This window comes from Microcaecilia unicolor, chromosome 5, assembly GCF_901765095.1.
Source record: "Microcaecilia unicolor chromosome 5, aMicUni1.1, whole genome shotgun sequence".
NCBI classification, from domain to species: Eukaryota; Metazoa; Chordata; class Amphibia; order Gymnophiona; family Siphonopidae; genus Microcaecilia; species Microcaecilia unicolor.
In genome coordinates, this window is record NC_044035.1 from 185,463,986 (window position 1) to 185,486,308 (window position 22,323).

At 47.3% G+C, this 22,323-nt stretch overlaps 1 protein-coding gene across 3 annotated transcripts in view; it reads left to right on the plus strand.

Annotated features, from left to right (window-relative positions):
* Positions 1-22,323, plus strand: part of PARD6A (par-6 family cell polarity regulator alpha) — a 322,963-nt gene that overhangs the window by 227,174 nt on the left and 73,466 nt on the right. The window lies entirely within an intron of this gene.

A 22,323-nucleotide genomic window follows, 5' to 3' on the forward strand; every position in this document is an offset into this window, starting at 1 on the left:
CGGCGTAGGAAACACATGCGCACAGATTCATTCGGAAAGAACACGGTATCACCATGGTTATTGTGCGATGTGACACATCATAGGCGTGCGTCCAGGGTGTGTAAGATACATGTAAGATACACGTCACTGTTCATTTTTTTGATCACACAAAAACTCTACTGGCGAGTACTGCCTCCAGCTTGATTTTCTGTTGTTTTTCCTGCTTCCAATTTTTCTTCGTTAAGTAAGAAGTTTCCTTGTTGCAAAATGTGATTTTGCTGGCATTTTCCTGTTGTTAAGTTCTCCATTTATTTTTTTTAAGGTGTGTGGTGTGTACGTCATATATACGCGCACATATACAGCCAATGCGTGAATACCTGGATCATAAAATTAGAAGATTTGTTTGTCTGTGTTCTCCCTTCCATCAACATTTCATTAGTTTCTGATGTAATACTACAGTTTAAAGTTTTTCTGTCCAATGGCTGTCACCACCACCCACACAACCTCTTTGAAAAATTACACCACATGAACACACAGAATAGTCTTTACCGCTACAAAAAAGATAGTAGATGTAGAATCTACTATAATAAAACTCACCCTCAACGTTCTGAAGACAACGTTCTGAAGTCACTCAGTCACTCCCTGAAGGGTTCATGGATTCATGGTGGTGAAGCCACAACACTGACCATGTCTCTCTGCCCCGCCCTCGCATGATGGACCAATCAGAAAAAACACCCTCAACATTCTGAAACACAAAGGACCATCACAACACTGTTCCCAGGCAACAATAGGCAACGTAAGACGGACCAATCAGAGGAAACTACGTGACAATAAGGGAGGAGCATTCCCCAGCAGAATGGCTCATTATCTGTGCAGCACGGAGAGCACAGAACCACCGTTGGAACGAGAGAAGAATATTCCTGCTGTGGGTATGTGCAAAAATAGACCGGGGGGGGGGGGGGGGGGGGGAGAAATTTTTAAATGCCTAATGCCAGTACTGAAGAGTGCCAGAGGGCCTATAGCACAGACTATATTTGGGATTGCTTGACATGGAGTCAGAGGAGCCAGAAAACAACATGCCCGTCACCATCTGAGACGTGGGCGAACAGGACAAGCTGCGGCCCAGCTGGAAGGATTACCCGCGACCCAGCCAACAGCAAACAGCGACCAAGGACAGCACATCCCCCAACCCCCAAGCAAAAAACAAAACAAAACAAAAAAAGACACACATCAACAACCTGCACACACACCGCACCCTCACACACACTCACACACACACACACACACAAAATAACTCTGTGACACATACACACACACACACTGGGATTGTAACCACCTGCTGATGTCACTTCTCTAACATTCCAGTGTGTGTCACTGGGATTGTAACCACCTGCTGACATCACTCCTCCAACGTTCCAATGTGTGTCACTGGGATTGTAACCACCTGCTGACGTCACTCCTCCAACATTCTCCGTCCCCCCTCCCTCCCAGTTCCATGGGACCCTGGAACTGGGAGGGAGGAACGGAGGGACAGAGGGAGGGGGGACCCTGGAAATGGGAGAGAGGGAGGGAGGGGGGCCTGGAACTCAGAGGAAGGTGGAGGGGGCAGGGGAGAGATGCTGCACATGGATGGATGGAGGGGGCAGGGCACAGAGGACGTTGCCTGCATATGGATGAATGCAGGGGAGAAAGCATAATGCAGGGGAGGGAGGGGACCCTGAAACTCGGAGGGAGGCAGGGAGGGGATGACCCTGGAACTCGGAGGCAGGGAGGGAGGGAGGGGACGACCCAATAACTCTGAGGGAGGGAGGGGGACTACAAACCTGGAACTCGGAGGGAGGGAGGGGGGACGACCCTGGAACTCAGAGGGTGGGAGGGAGGGGGAACCCTGGAACTGGGAGGGAGGGAGGGGGCCTTGGCACACACTCTCATGCTCACACACACACTCTCTCTCTCTCTCTCACAGACACACTCGCACCCAGTCTCACTCTCTCTCTGTCACACACACACACACTCGCACATTCACTCTCTCTCTTTCTCACACACACACAGTCACTCTCACACACACTCTCTCAAACATACACACTCCGAGGAAAACCTTGCTAGCGCCCGTTTCATTTGTGTCAGAAACGGGCCTTTTTTACTAGTGATATATAAAAAGGCAGGGGATATTGGGTTTGGATAGCAGATGCAGCCTCAAATTTTCTCCTTCTCTACCCTCTTCTTCGTCGTCGTCGTCGTCATCGTCGTCCTCCACCTCCTTCTTCTTCCTCCTCCTCTCCTCCTGGGTGGCGTTAAGTGCTCCCTCCAGAAATGTAAGTAGTTCACTTTAGTGCAGCTTAGAAGGACCCCTTGATATACCACCTCTTTCACCCCTGTACTACAGTTGCTATTATTTCTGTCCCACCCCCCACACAACCAATTTGAAAATCACACCACTAGAGCACACAGAATAGTGATAAAACATAACTTTATAAACTTATAAAAATATATAACAAATATATTGGGGGAGGGGGACAATATACCGGAGGGGGCAGATATATTTCACAGTATTGATAGAGGGGAAATGGGGGAGGAGATGGCCTCAAGGACACTGTACTTGGGAGGACAGATACAGGAGCACCTGGGAAAGGTCCTCCAGTGCCTCTCCTCCCAAGTGCAGGGTCTGGGCCATCTCCTGGAGCTTCTCAGGGGACAGGTTAGTACGGGCAAGAGGGATGGGAGACAAGGCACGGTCCACAAGGGTGGGAGGGATAGGGGAGATGGATCGGGTGTGGGTGGGAGCAGGGGGGATGGGGGAGACAGCGTGGTTAACTGCTGCAGGGGGAGGGGAGGGGGGGAAGAGAGGGGAATTCCTCGATGTCCTCCCCTGTGAGGTCCACTACGGCATCTGTCAGAAAAGACAAAAGAAGGACTGTCATAAAGCTTCACCACGAACAGCTTTAACATGCACACACCGTTGTACGCAATAATCCTTTAGAAACTCACCATGTACCACTAGCACCTCCATCTGGAATCGCTCCAGGAGAGTGGTGACTTCCTCTGGGGAGGCGGAGGTGGAGGCCCCGGCATGGCGTTGAGAAAGGGGGAGGGAAGTCGGAGGGAGAGCATGGGAGGGGGTAGCAGGAGGGCTGGTGGGACTGTGCGGCTGGGGGGGAGGCAGAGGGGAGAGGAGGGCTGAGGGGACTGTTTGGGGGGGGAGGCAGAGGGGAGAGGAGGGCTGAGGGGACTGTGCGGGGGGAGGCAGAGGGGAGAGGAGGGCTGAGGGGACTGTGCGGCTGGGGGGGAGAGGCAGGGGGGGATCACGTCTGTTCGGGGTGGAGGAGAGAGAAAAGGACCATGTTTTGGGGCGGGGAGTCGCATAATTGGGGTTTGGCGTGATTTCTTTGCGGGAGGACCAGAAGAGGGGCCGGAACGAACAAGGGCATAAGGCAAAGGATGGGGACCAGGGGTAGGATAGAAAGGGCGGGGAGGAGCAGGACCAGCCAGGGACCCCTCATCCCCATCATCATCACTATCTGCCTCGGAACATGACATTTCTGAAGAGACAAATAAATATCAGTACCCCAGGGCATTATCAAATCTCATGTTGCAGTTACAGACACATTAATAGACGATTAATATTTCGCCAAAGTCGCTAAAATCACTTCACTGGCTCCCTATCCGTTTCAAGCTCCATCCGTAGCCACCTTCAAATCCGGGCTAAAGGCCTACCTGTTTGATGCTGCTTTTAATTCCTAACTTGTCACCTGCTCGTAACCTTTATCTTGTCTTCCCCTCTTCAATAGTCCCTTTCCCTATGTGTCCTATTTGTCTGTCCTACCCTTATCCCTTATTTGTCCTGTCTGTCCTGATTTAAATTGTAAGCTCTTTTGAGCAGGGACTGTCTTTTCTTCATGTTCAATTGTGAAGCGCTGCGTAAGACTGATAGCGCTATAGAAATGATTTGTAGTAGTAGTATGTGAAACCAACAAATACCTGGGCTGTTGTCAAGGTTAGCCTTGACCTCCTGGAGCCATTCTTTGTTCTCCTTCCTTAAGGACCTTGCCCTTTTTTTCAGCTCCTCAACCTGTAAAACAAGAAGAAGGGGTATGATGAATTGTCATGCACACTAGCTCCACCCCACCTTCTAGAAAACCCCAATTCCAATCATCATTAGCTCAACCCCACCTTCTCAAAAATAACTTTTTTGGTACAGGCACCGTTTTCTTTTTTTTTGGGTGCGCTGCGCACCCCCCCCCCCCCCCCCCCCCAGCGCATCAACCCACCCCCCCCCCCCCCTGTGTTTTGTCAAACACCTGTTTTACTCATACGTGCATGTAAAACGTCCATAAATGCTGCCAATACTTACGGATCTGGGGTATGATGAATGCTTATTAAATAGGCGTTGCAAGGTTTTCCAGCCCTGGTCCATCCTTTCAATATTCGTCTTTTCCCTCGACGGGGGAAAAGGCACTTTTCATTTATTGTGAAGAGCTGGGCCAGCCACAGCACGTCCATGTCGGAGAAGTTGGGCTTTTTCCCTCATGCAGTCATGACTTCTCCGACAAATGTACATGCGCGCGTACCACGCATATATAGCACGTCGAAGGTTGCACACATAGACGTGTTATGATGTGCTTATGACAGCTCTGGACTTTTTTACCACAGCCTCAGTTTTCCTATCCCGCGCAGCCCCAACGACAGGTATAGACCTCTCGTTAAATTTTCCGCTGTTTTCCAGCGTTAAGGCAAGAGGAAAAGCTTAGTGCATCTCGTTACAATGGGGTTTCTACACAATTTGCTCAGCTGCATTCCGTTTTTGTTAGCTCGTCGGAAAATGGCCTTTAGTGCATGCCAGGGTAATCTACTTGTTCGTTAAAGGCTTGTTAAGTTTAGTGCATCTGGCCCTCAGTGGGAATGTCAGAAATACATTTCTGTTATATGCAATAGGGCAAGGCCAGGACTGGATCAGACTGATTGTTAACCTGGATTAAAAGTGGCAATCCCAGGGCACACTATTGCAGTCTTAGTTTACCTTATTGCATGTGTGTAGGTACAGTGTTGATTTCCTTCGGAAAAGCAAGACTGTTTCCATGCATGCACTAGGGAGGGAAAAGCCTGCCCTGTCCTTGTGTCCAAAAAGAATAGAAATACCTAAAGTGGGCTGTCCGACTGGATAGGCCATATGGTATTTTTCTCCTTTTGTATTCTCTGTTTCTATTGGCCTCTGGTAACTTTGGACCAGATGCACTAAACCTAACGAGCCCACAACTTGCATTTTAAACTGGTTCCAGCCAGTTTAAAACAGTGGCGTAGCCAGACCTGAGATTTTGGGTGGGCCCAGAGCTAATATGGGTGGGCACGCAATGTCTATATAAGTATGAGCAGTGTCTCTTGGGATCCTACAAATAATGCCTTAGAATTCACTTGATGATGGATTTCTAAGTAGTCTGCCCAAAAGCTGCCCTGCATCAGTATAACCACATACATACTTAATGGAAAAATTGATATTTTTAAATATAATTACATTATCCCACAATCGCTCCACTGCAAAATGCTATACACAAACTTGTACAAAAACACACTCATATCCTTACTAAACCATAACAGCACTAATTCCAAGGACAGGACGAGCTACACCCTTATGCTTGAAAAGGCAGAACTGTAATTACACTAGGCTCTAAAACACCAATACACTACCTCGTGAAAAAAAAAAAGCAAAACAAAAAGGGCTGCAAATACTACACGCTATCAGAATACTGCACCTTGATCACACATGAACAACACATGACACAATGGACATGACACAAGGAACTAGAAATCAAAAATATGAAGGCAAATACTGACTGGAAAGTTAAATCAAGAAGTCAGACTCAGCATGCAGCAATACCAGAAAAATTGAAACTTACATGCAAAATATCACAGATGTACATTTCCAAAAGCTGACATATTCCAATTAATAAATTCTGAATAAAATACTTTTTTCTACCTTTGTAGTCTGATCTATTCGCTTTGGTCCCAGTGTCTTCTGTTTCATGCAGTGTCTTCTTTCCATCTGATATTTTTTCTCTCACCATGTCCACCATCCTCTTGTGTCCTTATGTGTCCTGTCTACCATCTGTAGCCCTGTCCCTATCCTTCCTCAACTCAGCAGTTTTCCCTCCATCCATATCCAGCATTTCTCCTCACTGCCCTCCATCCATGTGCATCTACTTCCTGTCTTCCCTCCCCTCCATCCATGAGCATCTCCTTCCTTTGTCTTTCCTTCCCTCCATCCTTGTCCAACATTTTTCCTCTCTTCCCTGCCCTCCAGCATTTCTCCTCTATTCCCTCCCCTCCATCCATGTGCATCTCCTCCCTGACTTCTCTCCCCTCCCTCCATCCAGCAACTCTCCATTCTCCCCTGCCCTCCTCCATCCACCCATATCCAGCAAATGTCCTCTGTCCCCTGCCCCCTCCATTCATCCATCCATGTTCAGCAAGTCTCCTTTCCTTTCTCCTGCCCTCCCCTCCATCCATCCATGTCCAGCAACTCTCCATTCTCTCCTGCCCTCTCCTCCATCCACCCATATCCAGCAAATTTCCTCTCTCCCCTTTTCCCTCCACTCCATGTCCAGCAACTCTCCATTCCCCTGCCTTCTCCTCCATCCACCCATATCCAGCAAATTTCCTCTCTCCCTGTCCCCTCTAGCAATCCGGTGTTGTCCAGCAATTCTCCTCTCTCCCCTGCCCATCCTGTTTCTATCCATTCCCTTCCCCATTCTATCCAGCATCTCCCTCCCCCTCTCTCCCCCTTCACCAGCATTCCCATCTGTCTCAATAAAGAACAACAACGTGGATGCAGCTTGAGGCAGCTCACAGGTTTGCCTGCTTTAACTTGCCTGAACGGCGATGTGCTGCGCGGGGGAGTGGAATAGATAGGCTGCTGGCTCACTTTCACTCCACTCCCCAAGTCGCAGCGGCGAACGGGCGGCCCTAAAAGCAGCAAGCAACCAGGCTCGCGATCCTCCATCCTTCCTTCACTTTCCTGCCCTCTCTGCGTGCGTCCCGCCTTCCTCTGATGGTCATTTCCTTTCGAGCAGGCGGGAAGCTGAGAGGGCAGGAAGCGAAGGAAGGACGGAGTCGACGAGCCTGGTTGCTTGCTACTTTAGGGCCGCCCGTTCGCCGCTGCGGGTAGAAAAAAATAACAGCAGAGCTGCGATTGGCTCGCAGACTAGGACTGGGTGGACTGAGCCAAGAATGGGTGGGCCTGGGCCCACCCAGGCCCACCCGTAGCTACGCCCCTGGTTTAAAACGCAAGTAGTTTACAAGGGGCATGCACTAAGGGCATTTCCCTGCCACGTAGCAGGCACGAAAATGGAATGCAAATTATTCAAAAACTATTATAATGAGCTGCACTACCGTTGCAGCCCATTATAATGAGATGCACTACAGTTTTTCCGATTCCCTTACGTAGGAACCCTAACGGGAGGTCTGCACCTCTCGTTAGGGCTCCTGTGAGGGAATCGGAAAGGAAAAGGGCCCCCCAAAAAAGGTAAAAAAGAAAAAAAAAGCAGGGAGCGCATGTGAGGGACGTCCTTTATGGACGTACTCTCCATGCGCTTGTGAGGGACGTCTTTTTTTTTCACCATTTTTCACTCTGCCTTTTTTCCCCCCTTCTCTGTGTCTTCGCCGCGCCATTTACCCCTCCACAGCAAATATTTCTATTTTCCCTCGGTTGCCGGAGAATCAGGACATCCCTTTCGATTATGCACCTCTTCCTGTCTCTTCAGCCAATCAGAGCGCTTTCACTGACCAACAGCCAGCTAAACCTGCTTTGATTGGCTGAAGAGACCAGGAGAGGTGCATAATCGAAAGGGACGTCCTGATCTCCGACTGGCAACCGAGGAAAATAGTGAATGCAGTGAGCTACAACGAGTAGCTCATTTGCATTCCCTATCGTTGATGCATTCCCGTTCCCTACCGATTCGCTATGGAATCGGTAGGGAATGGGAATTACCGACGACTTCAGTGCATCTGGCTCTCTGTCATTTGTTCCATCTCCTTAATGTTATTTAATTGTATTTATTATTAGATGTCTTTACTGTCATTTTGAGGAATTTCACTCAAGGCAGTACGCAGCAAGAATAAGCCAAACATAGGCAATAAACATTTACAGCAGTAAACATATTCAAATAACAGTACATAGTATGCTAGTGACTATCCAGCTCATAATCGAAAGTGATCGCCGGCCATTTCCCGACACAAATCGGAGATGGCCGCAATCTCGGAAAAGCGGCGAAATCAGTATAATCGAAAGCTGCTTTTTTTGACAAGCATCGCCGCTTTCCCCGTCACCTCGCCGGCGAAAGTTCAAAGGGGACGTGTCAGTGGCGAAGCAAAGGCGGGACATGGGCGGGTATGGGTGTGACTACCAGATAGCCGGCTTTCGCCGATAATGGAAAAAAAACGGCGTTAAGCAGTATTTTGCCAGATTTACTTGGTCCTTTTATTTTCACGACCAAGCCTTAAAAAGGTGCCCCAACTCACCAGATGACCACTGGAGGGAATGGGGGATGACCTCCCCATACTCCCCCAGTGGTCACCAACCCCCTCCCATACTAAAAAAATAAAAATAAAACCCTTTTTTGCCAGCCTCAAATGCCGTACCCACCTCCATGACAGCAGAATGTGTTCTATCCTCTGACAGCCTTTCCCTGGTTGTGATTTGGCTCTCGGGTGAGTGTGACACCTTTTCTGTTAGGTGCACTGTAGAGTCACATCAGCAATGCATTGTGGTGGGTGTAGGGTAGTGGCCTCTACTCCCATGGTGCTTTTCCCCCTGCTAACTTGGTCAGAGTGTGCCCTGTTGTGTTTCCGGTAGTCCATGAGGTAGTGGCCATTTTTGTAAGGCAGTTTTAGATCCCTTTCATGTGTTACCCACGTTAGAGAACTTAGTTCTTACCTTGAATGTGGCTGAAAGAGGGCATTGTACACCATTCTACCAGCTCTGACCTACTGCTAATCTCAGTACCAGGGAGACTCTTTGCCAGTGGGGCACAACCTCTGATCTGCAGTTAACTGTGAGTAAACGTGCTTATTCAAATAAAGGGACTTTTTCAAAGAGATTAGTCTTCAGGTGTCACCTGGTGTGGCCAAGGTTATACAGCAGCAACAAGTCCTAGAGGCCTGCGTGTATGCAGGTCCCTGGAGCACTTTTAGTGGGTACCGCAGTGCACTTAAGGCAGGCGGACCCAGGCCCATCCCCCCCTACCTGTAACACTTGTGCTGGTAATGGGAGCCCTCTAAAACCCACTGTACCCACATGTAGTTGCCCCCCTTCACCCTAAGAGCTACGGTAGTGTTGTACATTTGTGGGTAGTGGGTTTTGGGGGGGTGGGGGACTCAGCATCCAAAGTAAGGGAGCTATGCATGTGGGAGCTGTTTCTGAAGTCCATCACTGACCCCTAGGGTGCCTAGTTGGTGTCCTGGTATGTGAGGGGGACCAGTGCACTACAAATGCTGGCTCCTCCCACCACCAAATGCCTTGGATGTCGCCGGGTTGGAGATGGCCGGCTTTTTTTTCCATTATCGCTGAAAAACAAAACTGGCCATCTCAAACCCGGCGACATCCAAGGCATTTAGCCGGCTAAAACCGTATTATCCGAACAAAAGATGGCCGGGCCATTTTTTCGATAATACGGTTCTGGCCAGTTGTAGCGCCGCCGCCAACATAGATCACCGACGATTGATTATGCCCTCAATGTCAACACAATACACATTAAAATATCTTAATAACAGCATAGGGTATAAGCAGAGGTGGAACATATAGATTAATAAGATAGAATAACAATGAGTTATATAGAAGTAAGGGTGACTAATTTACGGAACAACTGCACATAAACTCAATGTAAGATGCAGGAAAATGATTTCAGCTAGAGTAGGAGTGGATAAGCAAGTCTTGCTGCAGTATGTATGTCTCCCTGTCTTATCTTCATATTGGAAAGGCCAATAGCTGAGGGTGGCCACTAACTGGTCCAAAGGTTTCTAAACCTATCTTGAGGAAACCCTAGCCAGCCATGTTTTCAGGATATCCAAAATGAATATGTGTAAGATAGGTTTGTATACCAAGGAGGCAGTGTATGCAAATTGATCTCATGAATATTCATTATGGATATCCTGAAAACCTGACTAGCTGGGATTCTCCCAGAAAAGTTTGGGAATCACTGGTCTAGTCACTTGCTCCCTGCTTTGTGATTAGCCGGGTTTGGGGCTGGTTTTTCCACAGACACTGCTAGTCAGGATAAAGTCTCTGAGCGCTGGAGGTACTCAGGTGGCCAAACCAACTACAGCAATAACAGTGATGATCCTGAGAATCAGGCCAATATGTTGGAGCCTATTCTTTTCCACACTGGGATGAAAAATGTGCCTTGTACATGGTGAGATGTGGAGCAGTGCTTGAAGAGCTTCTGTGATGTGTAACTTTTGTTTGGGAGGACGTATTTGTGGTGTAAGTATATGACTTTATGTATAATTTCCCATAAAAGTGTTTTGGTGTTTTGTTTTGATTAAGTTGTTTAGAGTCATCTTTACTTCATTCTGCTTGTAGTTATCTAACCCTCTCAAAAGTATGCTCAGTTTTAGCTGTGTCATGCTGTTCAGTTTTCCCTTGCTCCAGTGGCGTAGCCAACAGCCAGTTTTGGGTGGGCCTGAGCCCAAAGTGGGTGGGCACAACATTTTCTCTGCTCCACCCTACCTCCACCTCAAAGTATAAATACTTTAGCTAATGAGGATCCTCAAGCTCAGTCAGCTGAAGACTTCTCTGAAGGTGGCCAGAACTCTCTTTTACCAAGCTTGGCAGGCAGCCGCATAAGTACATAAGTACATAAGTACATAAGTACATAAGTAGTGCCATACTGGGGAAAGACCAAAGGTCCATCTAGCCCAGCATCCTGTCACCGACAGTGGCCAATCCAGGTCAAGGGCACCTGGCACGCTCCCCAAACGTAAAAACATTCCAGACAGTTATACCTAAAAATGCGGAATTTTTCCAAGTCCATTTAATAGCGGTCTATGGACTTGTCCTTTAGGAATCTATCTAACCCCTTTTTTAAACTCCGTCAAGCTAACCGCCCGTACCACCGTTCTCCGGCAACGAATTCCAGAGTCTAATTACACGTTGGGTGAAGAAAAATTTTCTCCGATTCGTTTAAATTTACCACACTGTAGCTTCAACTCATGCCCTCTAGTCCTAGTATTTTTGGATAGCGTGAACAGTCGCGTCACATCACCCCGATCCATTCCACTCATTATTTTATACACTTCATCATATCTCCCCTCAGCCGTCTCTTCTCCAAGCTGAAAAAGCCCTAGCCTTCTCAGCCTCTCTTCATAGGAAAGTCGTCCCATCCCCACTATCATTTTCGTCGCCCTTCGCTGTACCTTTTCCAATTCTACTATATCTTTTTTGAGATACGGAGACCAGTACTGAACACAATACTCCAGGTGCGGTCGCACCATGGAGCGATACAACGGCATTATAACAATGACCCTAAGCCGCAATGACCCTAAGCCACTGATGCCAGCACTCCACACATGCTTAGTTGTCGATGGCTCAAGGATGGCTCTGCAGAAGAGAGGCTTCCGGGTTAGCGCTTAGTAGCTGCAAGGAGATTGTTGAGCGGCAGCCAGCAGGCAGCGTGTGGGAATCGCTGCGAGCCGAGCTTGCGACCGGAATCGCTGTGCAGGAAGGAACACTGCTGCTGGGCGGGCCTAACCACAAATTGGGTGGGCCCAGGCCCACACGGGCCCGCCCCTGGCTACGCCCTTGCCTTGCTCACAACAGTAATTAATACTAGTCTGAGGTAGATATTAAACAGTATTCAGTTACTGATACTCATAAGTAACAACAGTTGAGTATACCACATTAATTACCAAGTACATTCTAAACTGTCATTTGCATATGAGATTCCTTCCTTTGCATACATGGACATAAACCTCCTGATATTCAGCCAGGCGGTGGACAGCGTATTTTTTGACCGTTGCCAGTGCTAAAACTGGAAATTCGGTGCCGGACCCTGTCCAGACTTCGGCCTTGAATATCCAGGGTTTATTAAAGCTGGCTAGTGAATGAATGGTTAAGTTAATATTCAGACTTAACCGGCCATGAGTTAGCAGATAAAGATAGGACAGCTATTTATGCGGTCTTAATTATCCGCTATGCCTGGCCAGCTATGTCTGAATAGCAGGACATAACCGGACTCCATCCCTGACATAGCCAGCTTGAAGTTCAGTACCAATATAAACATTTTCAGTGCCACTAACCAGTTAAGTGCTGCTGAAAATGACCGGATAGGCACGAACAAGCAAGCTAACCATTTGGTGGTTGTTCCCAGCTGGATAACTTGCTTTGAATATCAGCTGAACAGATTTTAACAGTGCTCATGCTAATATCTTTCTGGCCCCCTTTAACTTGCATGAAAAGGCCTTTCTGCATAGCTTGATATTTTTACCATGCACAGGAGGCACTTGACTTGCACCCTGGTTTATTCCATAGTGCCTGCACATCCCTTTGAAAGCTTCCTTTCTCAAATGCCTCAAAGAAATAAGCAACACATGTGGTTTCTGGTAAGAATAATTTTTTAGAATGAGAAGTCATGATATAAGATTTCATGATGTTAAACTCAAGTGTAACATCAAAAATATTTCTTCATCATTCTTATTTAAAGGACTCAAAGTGACATACAGTAAAATAACAATGAATAGAACCAAGAAGAAAAAGAAAAATGCAAATCACATAAAGATTCAAAAACAAAGAGTAAACAATAATCAACAACCAGGAGGAAGAAATGATGTCACTGGGCCGAATGGAAGCCTAAGCCCGCAGCTCCTCACTAAACCAGGGGAATCGGTTTTCATGGTATCTAGTTCCAGTCCTAATAGAAATTTTTAATTTGGTACTTGATGAGGGGAAACATCTGTATCCATGATAGAAGCAGGAATAACATTCTTACCTAAGTCAGGAAAGGACCCCACTCTGTGTGGATCTTATTGTCCTATTTCTCTCTTTAACTTAGATGCTATTTGCCAAGATTACATAAGGCCATTGCCACTTTAGCGGGGGATGACCAATCGAGCTTTATCCCGAGCCATGCTACTGGAGATAATGTTAGGTGTACACTTAACCTAATTTGGTTATCTAAAAGTCAAGACATACCACTAACTCTTTTGTTTTTTAAATTGAAAGAAGTCTTTATTCAGAATTTGGAGAATAAACAAGTTACAAACATTAAAGTGCCAATCAAAATGATACAGGATTCAAGTACCGCTAACTCTTTTTACTATCGACGCAGAAAAAGCATTTGATAAGAGTTGAGTGGCAATTTATGCAGCAAGTTTTGACTTCTTTTGGGTTTGAATCAAATTTTTAAAAGTGGATTTTTCCTCTTTATTCATCTCTAACTGCCCTGGTCAGAGTTAATGGGAGCTATTCTGCTAGTTTTAGCCTTAGCAGAGGAACACAACAGGGATGCCCCCTTTCTCCTCTTATTTTTGCTTTAGTGGTTCAATCCCTTGCAGCAACAATTAGACATCATCAACAAATTATGGGAGTATGTGTGGGAGGTGAGGAATTTAAAATATCATTGTATTATGGGTGGGTTAGGGGTTCCTGATTTTGAGAATTATTATTTTTTTTTAATTTAAAGATTTTTATTGTACAGTCTAAATAACAATCACAGAGAGACTTAGTCTCTTGAACATTTTCAAAATCCTCAACAAACATGCTATGTCAACATCCATTTTTTGTTTTTTTTCCCCCCCCCCTCCCCATTCTCCCCCCGCCCTCCTCCCCTCCCTTCCCCCCTCCTCCCCCCTCCCCTCCCTTTCTCCTTCCCTTCCCCTTACTCCCACTCTCTTTGCAACTTCCCCATCCCCACCTCCCTTCCCTATCCCCCTATGAGCGGATGTTCCTATTCCCCTACATTTCCAGCCAGTATTTTCCCCAGCTGTATCCATTCTTCTGCTTGTGGTTTATATTTTCCCTGACGTGTATCCGTCAATTTTTCCAAACCTATCATTAATCTTAGTTTTTCTTTCCAGTCCTGCCCCGTGAGACCTGTCTTCTGTTTCCATTTTATTGCTATGCTTGTTTTTGCTGCTGCTAGGCATATCATTTTTATTCTACATTGCCATTTCTTTCCCCCTTTATTCCCTTAGCCAAGTAAACACCATTTGGGATCACATGGAAATTGAACTCCAATCGCTAGTGTTATGAGTCCTGTGATTAGCACCCAATACCCCTTTATAATCGAGCATTCCCACCATATATGAAAGTATGTTCCCTTCTCACGCTCACATCGCCAGCATATATCCGTAGCTTCAGGGTACATTACTTTTATTCTGTCTGGGGTGTAATACCAACGGCTCATTATCTTATAGGCATTTTCCTTAACTAGTACGCATATTGAAGCTTTTTTAACTTCCAGACACATTCTTTTCCATTCACTCTCATTAAACTCAGTTTTGAGGTCTTGTTCCCAGGTTTTCATATATGGTAATTTTGTAAATCTTGTACCCCTAATGTGTTCATATAGTTTTGAGATTCCCTTACTTCCCTCAGTGATTGCCCCCCATAGATTCTCAAATTTTTCATTCTCTAACCAGTCCCCTTTATGCCAATGTTCCTTTATCATATAACTTTTGACTTGGAGATATGCAAAGTGATCAGTCTCAGGCAGATCATAATCTTGTCTTAAGACTTGAAAAGTTTTGAGTTTTCCATCTACTGTTAGCTCCCGAAATCTAATCAATCCTTTATCAAACCAATTTTTAAATATCTTATTCTCCTGACCCCCTGTGAAGCCTGATTCCTGAGTTATCCAAGCATATGTTGATCTTTCTTGCGGGCCCCTCAATTTCTTTTTAAGACTGCCCCATAGTCTGAATAAATGGGAAACAAATGGGTTCAATGTCAAGTTTCTATAAGTGGCCTCTGAGAAAGATCCCCATAGCAGTGCATCTAATTTTCCCTCTTGCACAAAAATCTGCTCTAACCGTGTTACAGGGGAGAAATCTACCTTACTCCAAGTTCCGATTTGTTTAAGCTGTGCTGCCCAATAGTACCATGCTATGTTTGGCATGCCCCTTCCCCCCTGCTCCACTGTTCCCCACATTATTTTCCTTGATAACCGCGCTTGATGACCTCCCCAAATAAATTCCCCCAGTTCTGATTGTATTTTCTGCAATTCTCCCTTAGGGACCAAAATTGGCAAGGTTTGGAATAAAAATAGTAATCTTGGGAGTATTTTCATTTTGACCGCCGCTATGCAGCCCCACCATGAAAGCCAGCCTGTCCTCCATTTACTGAGATCTTTCCGAATAGCTGCAATTAATGGTACATAGTTAATCTGATATAACATGTTAAGATCTCTCGGAATTTGTATGCCTAGCTATCTAAAGTTCGTGTCTGTCCAACGAAAAGCAGTATTTACCTTTTTAATTTTTTCTATCTCCTGATTAGATGTCGTGATCCCCATCAATTCTGACTTATCAAGATTTACTTTAAATCCTGACATTCTCCCAAATGAGCTCAACTCCTGAATGATCTTCGGTATTGTCAACAAGGGTGTCCCTATGTAAAATAATAAATCATCTGCAAATAATGCAATTTTATGTTCCCTCCCCCCCATTCGTACCCCTCTTACTTCTTTTAATTCTCTAACTCGCTGTGCTAACGGTTCAATAGAGATGGCAAAAAGTAACGGAGACAGCAGGCAACCCTGTCTTGTTCCCCGCTGGATATCAAATTGATTTGACCAACCCCCATTCACCTTAATCCTAGCCACTGGTTGTTCATATAGTCTTTTCACCCATTCTATAAAAGGTCTTCCCATTCCCATTTCTATCATTACTTCCCATAAGTATTCCCATTCAACTCTATCAAACGCTTTTTCCGCGTCCACCGCAAGCAGTGTCATAGAGTCTCCCCTTCTCTGAGCCCCCCAGATCAGGTTGAGGGTTCTCCTAATAGTATCCGCTACCTGCCTGTTTCTGATAAAACCTGATTGATCTTCGTGTATAAGGAATGGCAAAACCCGGCTCAACCTATCTGCCAAAACTTTTGCAAGAATCTTAACATCTATATTCAGCAGGGATATCGGGCGATATGACCCACATAATGTGGGATCCCTCCCAGGTTTTAACAAAACTGATATCCCTGCTTCTTGCATACTAGTTGGTAAGCTCTGATCCATAAAGCAGGCATTCCCCAAACGGACCAGCAGCGGCCCTAGTTCACCTTGAAAGATCTTGTAATACTTAGCTGTGAATCCATCTAACCCTGGGGATTTTCCTCCCTTAAGGCCTTTAATGATTCTTGATACCTCATTCAATGTTATAGGTGCTTCAAGCATTTCTCTCTGCTGAGCCGTTACTCGCTGCAGATCTAGATTCTGTAGAAAAGCCCTAATCTCTTCTTTAGGAGTCACTGTTTCTTTTTTATAGAGTGCCTGATAAAAGTTCAGGAATTGTTCTCTAATTTCTCTATCTTGGTGGAATATCGAGTCTTTTGGGCCCTTTATTTTGGTGATCATATTTTTTATCCTTCTGTCCTTCAAACCCCTGGATAGTAAATTACCCGCTTTGTTACTAAATTCAAAGAATTTTTGCTGCATTAATTGCCTATGGTACTCCATTGTTTTCATCTGAATCGATTGTAGTTCTGCTCTCCACCGTTTAAGCTCTAGTAGTTGGTGTGGCCTTCCCTCACTCTGGTGTAGTGCCTCTAATCTAACCAGTTGCTTCCGTACTTCCAGCTCATATTTTGCTCTCTCCTTTTTCTTATATGCCCCCTTCCGAATTAGTACCCCTCTCACTACAGCTTTTAAGGCATCCCACAATATCCCCTCCGAAACTTCCCCTGTGTCATTAATTTCTAAATAATCTTTAATGGTTTGCCGCACTTCCTGGCAGTCTACCTCTCCGTCTAACAGTGATTCATTGAGTCTCCAAATTTGCCTGCTATCCTGTTTACCCATTCCTTCTATTGCAGTCCAAACTGGGGCATGATCAGAGGCATGTATGCTTTCTATCTCTGCCTCCTTCACATCTCCCCATATACTCCTACTCCCCCAGAGTGCATCTATTCTTGCATATGTTCCTTGCACATGTGCATAATGTGTGTATTGCCTCTGGTTTGGATGCATCAGTCTCCATATATCAATCAGGTCTAGCTCTCGCATCAATTTATGAAATTGGCGCCCAATATACCCTCTCCCTTTCTCCTGCTGATTAGAATGGTCAAGTGGCCCATCTGCATAGTTAAAGTCACCCCCCATCAACACCATCCCTTCTATAAAGGGAATCAAGCCCTCCCTGATAGATTCGAAGAACTTTTCTTGGCCTACATTCGGGGCATATACATTTACTAAGGTAACTCGTTGGTTGTTCATCTTCCCTTTAATAGCTAGACATCTCCCTTCTTTATCCCTGTATATCGACTCAGTGTTAAATTTCAGGTGCTCTTTCACATAAATCACCAGCCCTCCTGTTTTGTTTCCCCTTGAATCAGCCAGAGCAGTCCCTTCACCCAATCCCTTATTCATTATTAAGGATTCATCCTGTTTTTTAATGTGTGTCTCTTGTAACATCGCTATATCCCAATTTAATTTGCGTAGCTCTTGAAAAATGATGCTTCTCTTGCCTGGGTTGTTTAGCCCATTAACATTCCATGTCCCTATTTGCAATCTCCCCCCCTTGCCCCCCCTGGAGTCCCCCTCACGCCCCTCCCACCCCCTGATCCCCCCATCAACTGGCTAGTTTCCTGTCATGCCAGTTTTGCCCGCCAGGAAGTGCGCCCTCCTTAGAGCTACATCACCCAATCTTATGCCCATTTACCCCTCCCTCCCTTAGTCTTAACATTGGTTTATACTCTCCCAGATTTGAATCATTTTAATGTTCCTGTTCTGTTCCCCAAGTCTTTCCCTTTGCAACTTCAGTAGAGAACTCCGACTAAGTTCAAACTCAGTCCTGTACATGTTCAGGTTCCCTCTGTTGTCTCCCCAACTCCTCTCTCAGTCTGGGGTGAGAGACGACTTCTCCACCCTTCTACCGTCTGCCATTCTCTCTGTTCCTTCCGCTTCGTGTTGCGTTGGATTTGCTGCTCAGGTTCATCTTCTCTCGGAACGCCCGTACACCCCATCTCTCGCAGCACTTTCCATGCTCCCTGGTGCGATTGTAGACGTCTGGTATTATTTCCAACTGTAATTTGTAATCCAAACGGAAACAACCAGCGATATCTCAAGCCAGCTTTTTGGAGATAGTTGGTAACTTCTTTGAAGTCCCTCCTTCTTTGCAGCGTTTTCCGTGCTAAGTCTTGAAATATTTTAACTTTTACCGATTTCCAAGTAATCTCACCCTTTTCTCGTGCTCTCTTCCATACCTTTTCTTTTACTTGATATTGGTGGAAACAAGCTACTATGTCCCTGGGCATTCCGCCCCTCGGCGAGCCAAGACTTCTATGTGCTCGATCCAGTTCTACTGGCTCCTTCCATTGGCCTTCCGCCATGTTAGCATCTTGTTGGAGCAGAAAGGTGCAGATCTCTTTTACCACCAATTCTGGATTTTTAAATTGCTCTTCTTTTGGGATACCTCGGAATCGCAGATTGCACCTTCTTGTGCAATTCTCCAGGTCCTCTAACATTAGTTCCAAATCTGCTCGGGTTTGTTGTTCTTTTTTTAGGGACCCTCTGACCTCCTTCAATTCCGTCGTTAGCGCCTCCGTCTTTTCCTCATTTTCCGCCAGCCGGATGCCTATCTCTTTAATTTCTTCGTGCAGCTCCGCTACAGCGGATTGTATGCTGCGACGCGTGGACACCATTTCTGTTTTAAGATCTTTAAACCAGCGGACGAAATCTCTTTTGCTGAGCTCCATCTCGCTTTCCAACTGCTCCTCGGGGTCCGACTCACTTTCATCGGCGGCCATCTTTGCTTCGCGCGGTCTGAGTCCCGCTACCTTACTGACGCCGGCTTTTTCGGTCCCGAATTTAAACTTGGCAAGCTTTTTCTTCGCTGCCATGTTCAGCTCTCTCTTTCGCCTTTTCTGGGGAGTAACTTCCACTATTTTACGGGAGGGAAGGTCAATTTTGCTCCTGGGATGGCAGAGCCTGCAAATTAAGCTGCCATCTCCGGGGTTGACGTCACTTCCCTGATTTTGAGAATTATTGCGGGGCAGCACACCTGTGCGCAATATTGGATTGGTATGACCCCCAGCCAATAGGGTGGGTAAGGATAGAACCTAATATGTTATCCTCTTATCACTGAACTAACTTGATTTGGGAAACTCATGCTGGGGAATAAGTATCGCTCTATGGTCTCCTCACTGAACGTCTTTTTATCTTTTGCAGTTGGATGGGCTGCTAGATAGTTGGAGTGGTTGGAGAAGAGGGGCCATAGGCGTAGTTTGACTGTTTCATTTGGGGGGGCAAAGAATGGGCGGAGCATATTAGCATATCATTTGCATATATACATATGCAAATGAATATGCTAATATGGAGGAAGGAAATGAAATTTACAGGCAAAATATCACAGATGCACATTTCAAAAAGCTGACACATTTCAATTAATAAATTATGAATAAAATAAACTTTTATTTACCTTTGTTGTCTGATCATTTAGTTTTTCTATTCGCTTTGATCCCAGTGTCTTCTGTTTTATGCAGTGTCTTCTTTCCAGTAGGCTTCCCTCTGCTCCCCACCCTCCCAGTCCCATCCATCTCTTGCTCCTTCCCTCTGCTCCCCACCCCTCCCAGTCCCAACCATCTCTTGCTCCTTCCCGCTGCTCCCCACCCCTCCCAGTCCCATCCATCTTCTGTTCCTTCCCTCTGCTCACCATCCCTCCGTCCCATCCATCTCTTGCTCCTTCCCTCTGCTGTGCCTGACCTCTCCAAATCCCATCCATCTCCTGGTCCATCCCTCTGCTCCCCACCCCTCGCAGTCCCATCCATCTTCTGTTCCTTCCCTCTGCTCACCATCCCTCCGTCCCATCCATCTCTTGCTCCTTCCCTCTGCTGTGCCTGACCTCTCCAAATCCCATCCATCTCCTGGTCCATCCCTCTGCTCCCCACCCCTCGCAGTCCCATCCATCTCTTGCTCCTTCCCTCTGCTCACCTCCTTTCCCAGTCCAATCCAATTCCTGGTCCTTCCCTCTGCTCCCCACCCACCCCTCCCAGTCCCATCCATCTCTTACTCCTTCCCTCTGCTCCCCACCCACCCACCCACCCCTCCCAGTCCCATCCATCTCTTGCTCCTTCCCTCTGCTTCCCACCCCTCCCAGTCCCATCCATCTCCTGCTCCTTCCCTCTGACCTCCTTTCCCAGTCCAGTCCAATCCAATTCCTGGTCCTTCCCTCTGCTCCCCACCCACCCCTCCCAGTCCCATCCATCTCCTGCTCCTTCCCACTGCTTCCCACCCTCCCAGTCCCATCCATCTCCTGCTCCTTCCCTCTGCTTCCCACCCTCCCAGTCCCATCCATCTCCTGCTCCTTCCCACTGCTTCCCACCCTCCCAGTCCCATCCATCTCCTGCTCCTTCCCTCTGCTTCCCACCCTCCCAGTCCCATCCATCTCTTGCTCCTTCCCTCTGCTTCCCACCCCTCCCAGTCCCATCCATCTCCTGCTCCTTCCCACTGCTTCCCACCCTCCCAGTCCCATCCATCTCCTGCTCCTTCCCTCTGCTTCCCACCCCTCCCAGTCCCATCCAATTCCTGGTCCTTGCCTCTGCTCCCCACCCACCCCTCCCAGTCCCATCCATCTCTTGCTCCTTCCCTCTGCTTCCCACCCCTCCCAGTCCCATCCATCTCCTGCTCCTTCCCACTGCTTCCCACCCTCCCAGTCCCATCCATCTCCTGCTCCTTCCCTCTGCTTCCCACCCTCCCAGTCCCATCCATCTCTTGCTCCTTCCCTCTGCTTCCCACCCTCCCAGTCCCATCCATCTCCTGCTCCTTCCCTCTGCTTCCCACCCTCCCAGTCCCATCCATCTCTTGCTCCTTCCCTCTGCTTCCCACCCCTCCCAGTCCCATCCATCTCCTGCTCCTTCCCTCTGACCTCCTTTCCCAGTCCAGTCCAATCCAATTCCTGGTCCTTCCCTCTGCTCCCCACCCACCCCTCCCAGTCCCATCCATCTCTTGCTCCTTCCCTCTGACCTCCTTTCCCAGTCCAGTCCAATCCAATTCCTGGTCCTTCCCTCTGCTTCCCACCCCTCCCAGTCCCATCCATCTCCTGCTCCTTCCCTCTGACCTCCTTTCCCAGTCCAGTCCAATCCAATTCCTGGTCCTTCCCTCTGCTCCCCACCTACCCCTCCCAGTCCCATCCATCTCTTACTCCTTCCCTCTGCTCTCCACCCTCCCAGTCCCATTCATCTTCCCTCTGCTGCCCCCCCCCCGCGAGGTCCAGGATCGTGACTCCGTTTACCCCCTCTCTTCCTCCCTCCCTCCGGGGCAGGCAGCAGTCTTCTTCAGCCTTTCTGTGTTCCTGGCAGCGGTAGCGACGTACACGCTGCCTTCGGTCTGCCCCGGAAGCCTTCTCTTCAAGTTCCTGTTCCCACCTATGCGGGAACAGGAACTTGAAGAGAAGGCTTCGGGGCAGAGCTGAAGGCAGCGTGTACGTCGCTACCGCTGCCAGGAACAAGAAAGGCTTAGAGAAGATTGGTGCTGCCTGCGCCGGAGGGTAGGAAGAGAGGGGGTAGATTATAGACACGCTCGTCTCCGTCCGCTTTGCTGCTTCCCTGCCCTCTCTGTCTGCGTCCCGCCTTCCTCTGATGTCAGTTCCTTTCGGGCGGGACGCAGACAGAGAGGGCAGGGAAGCAGCGAAGCGGACGGAGACGAGCGCGTGCCTGCTTGGTTTTTTTTTTTTTTTTTTCATTCTAGCGCCAGTCCACGTCATCGTCGTTTGGGGGGGCATTGCCCCCCCTCGCCCCCCTCAGTCTACGCCTATGAGAGGGGCATATTAAGAGTAGGTGTAGTACTACCCTTCCAGCAATTGAGAGTGGAATATTTGCTTCCAGCCACAGACTGGAATATCTTCAGGTCCAACATCTTTTAAACTCTCCATCCATTCAGGAGTCTTTGAATCACAAGGAGATATTACTTATGGGTTCCACTCAGAAAAAGCTAATCTCTAAATAGGGCACAGGTCCAACTATCCCAGATTCTCCACTTTCCCTTTTTGGGATTGAAGCATGTCCAGTAAATTCAGGCTGGTATCTTGGAGTCATTCTAGACTCCCATCTTTCCTTTTCTCTTCAAATTGCTAATTTATGTAAATCTGGCTTTTTTTTGTCCTTCGTCAGTTGCATTCTATTCATAGATATTTTGACCAATCCATTTTCCA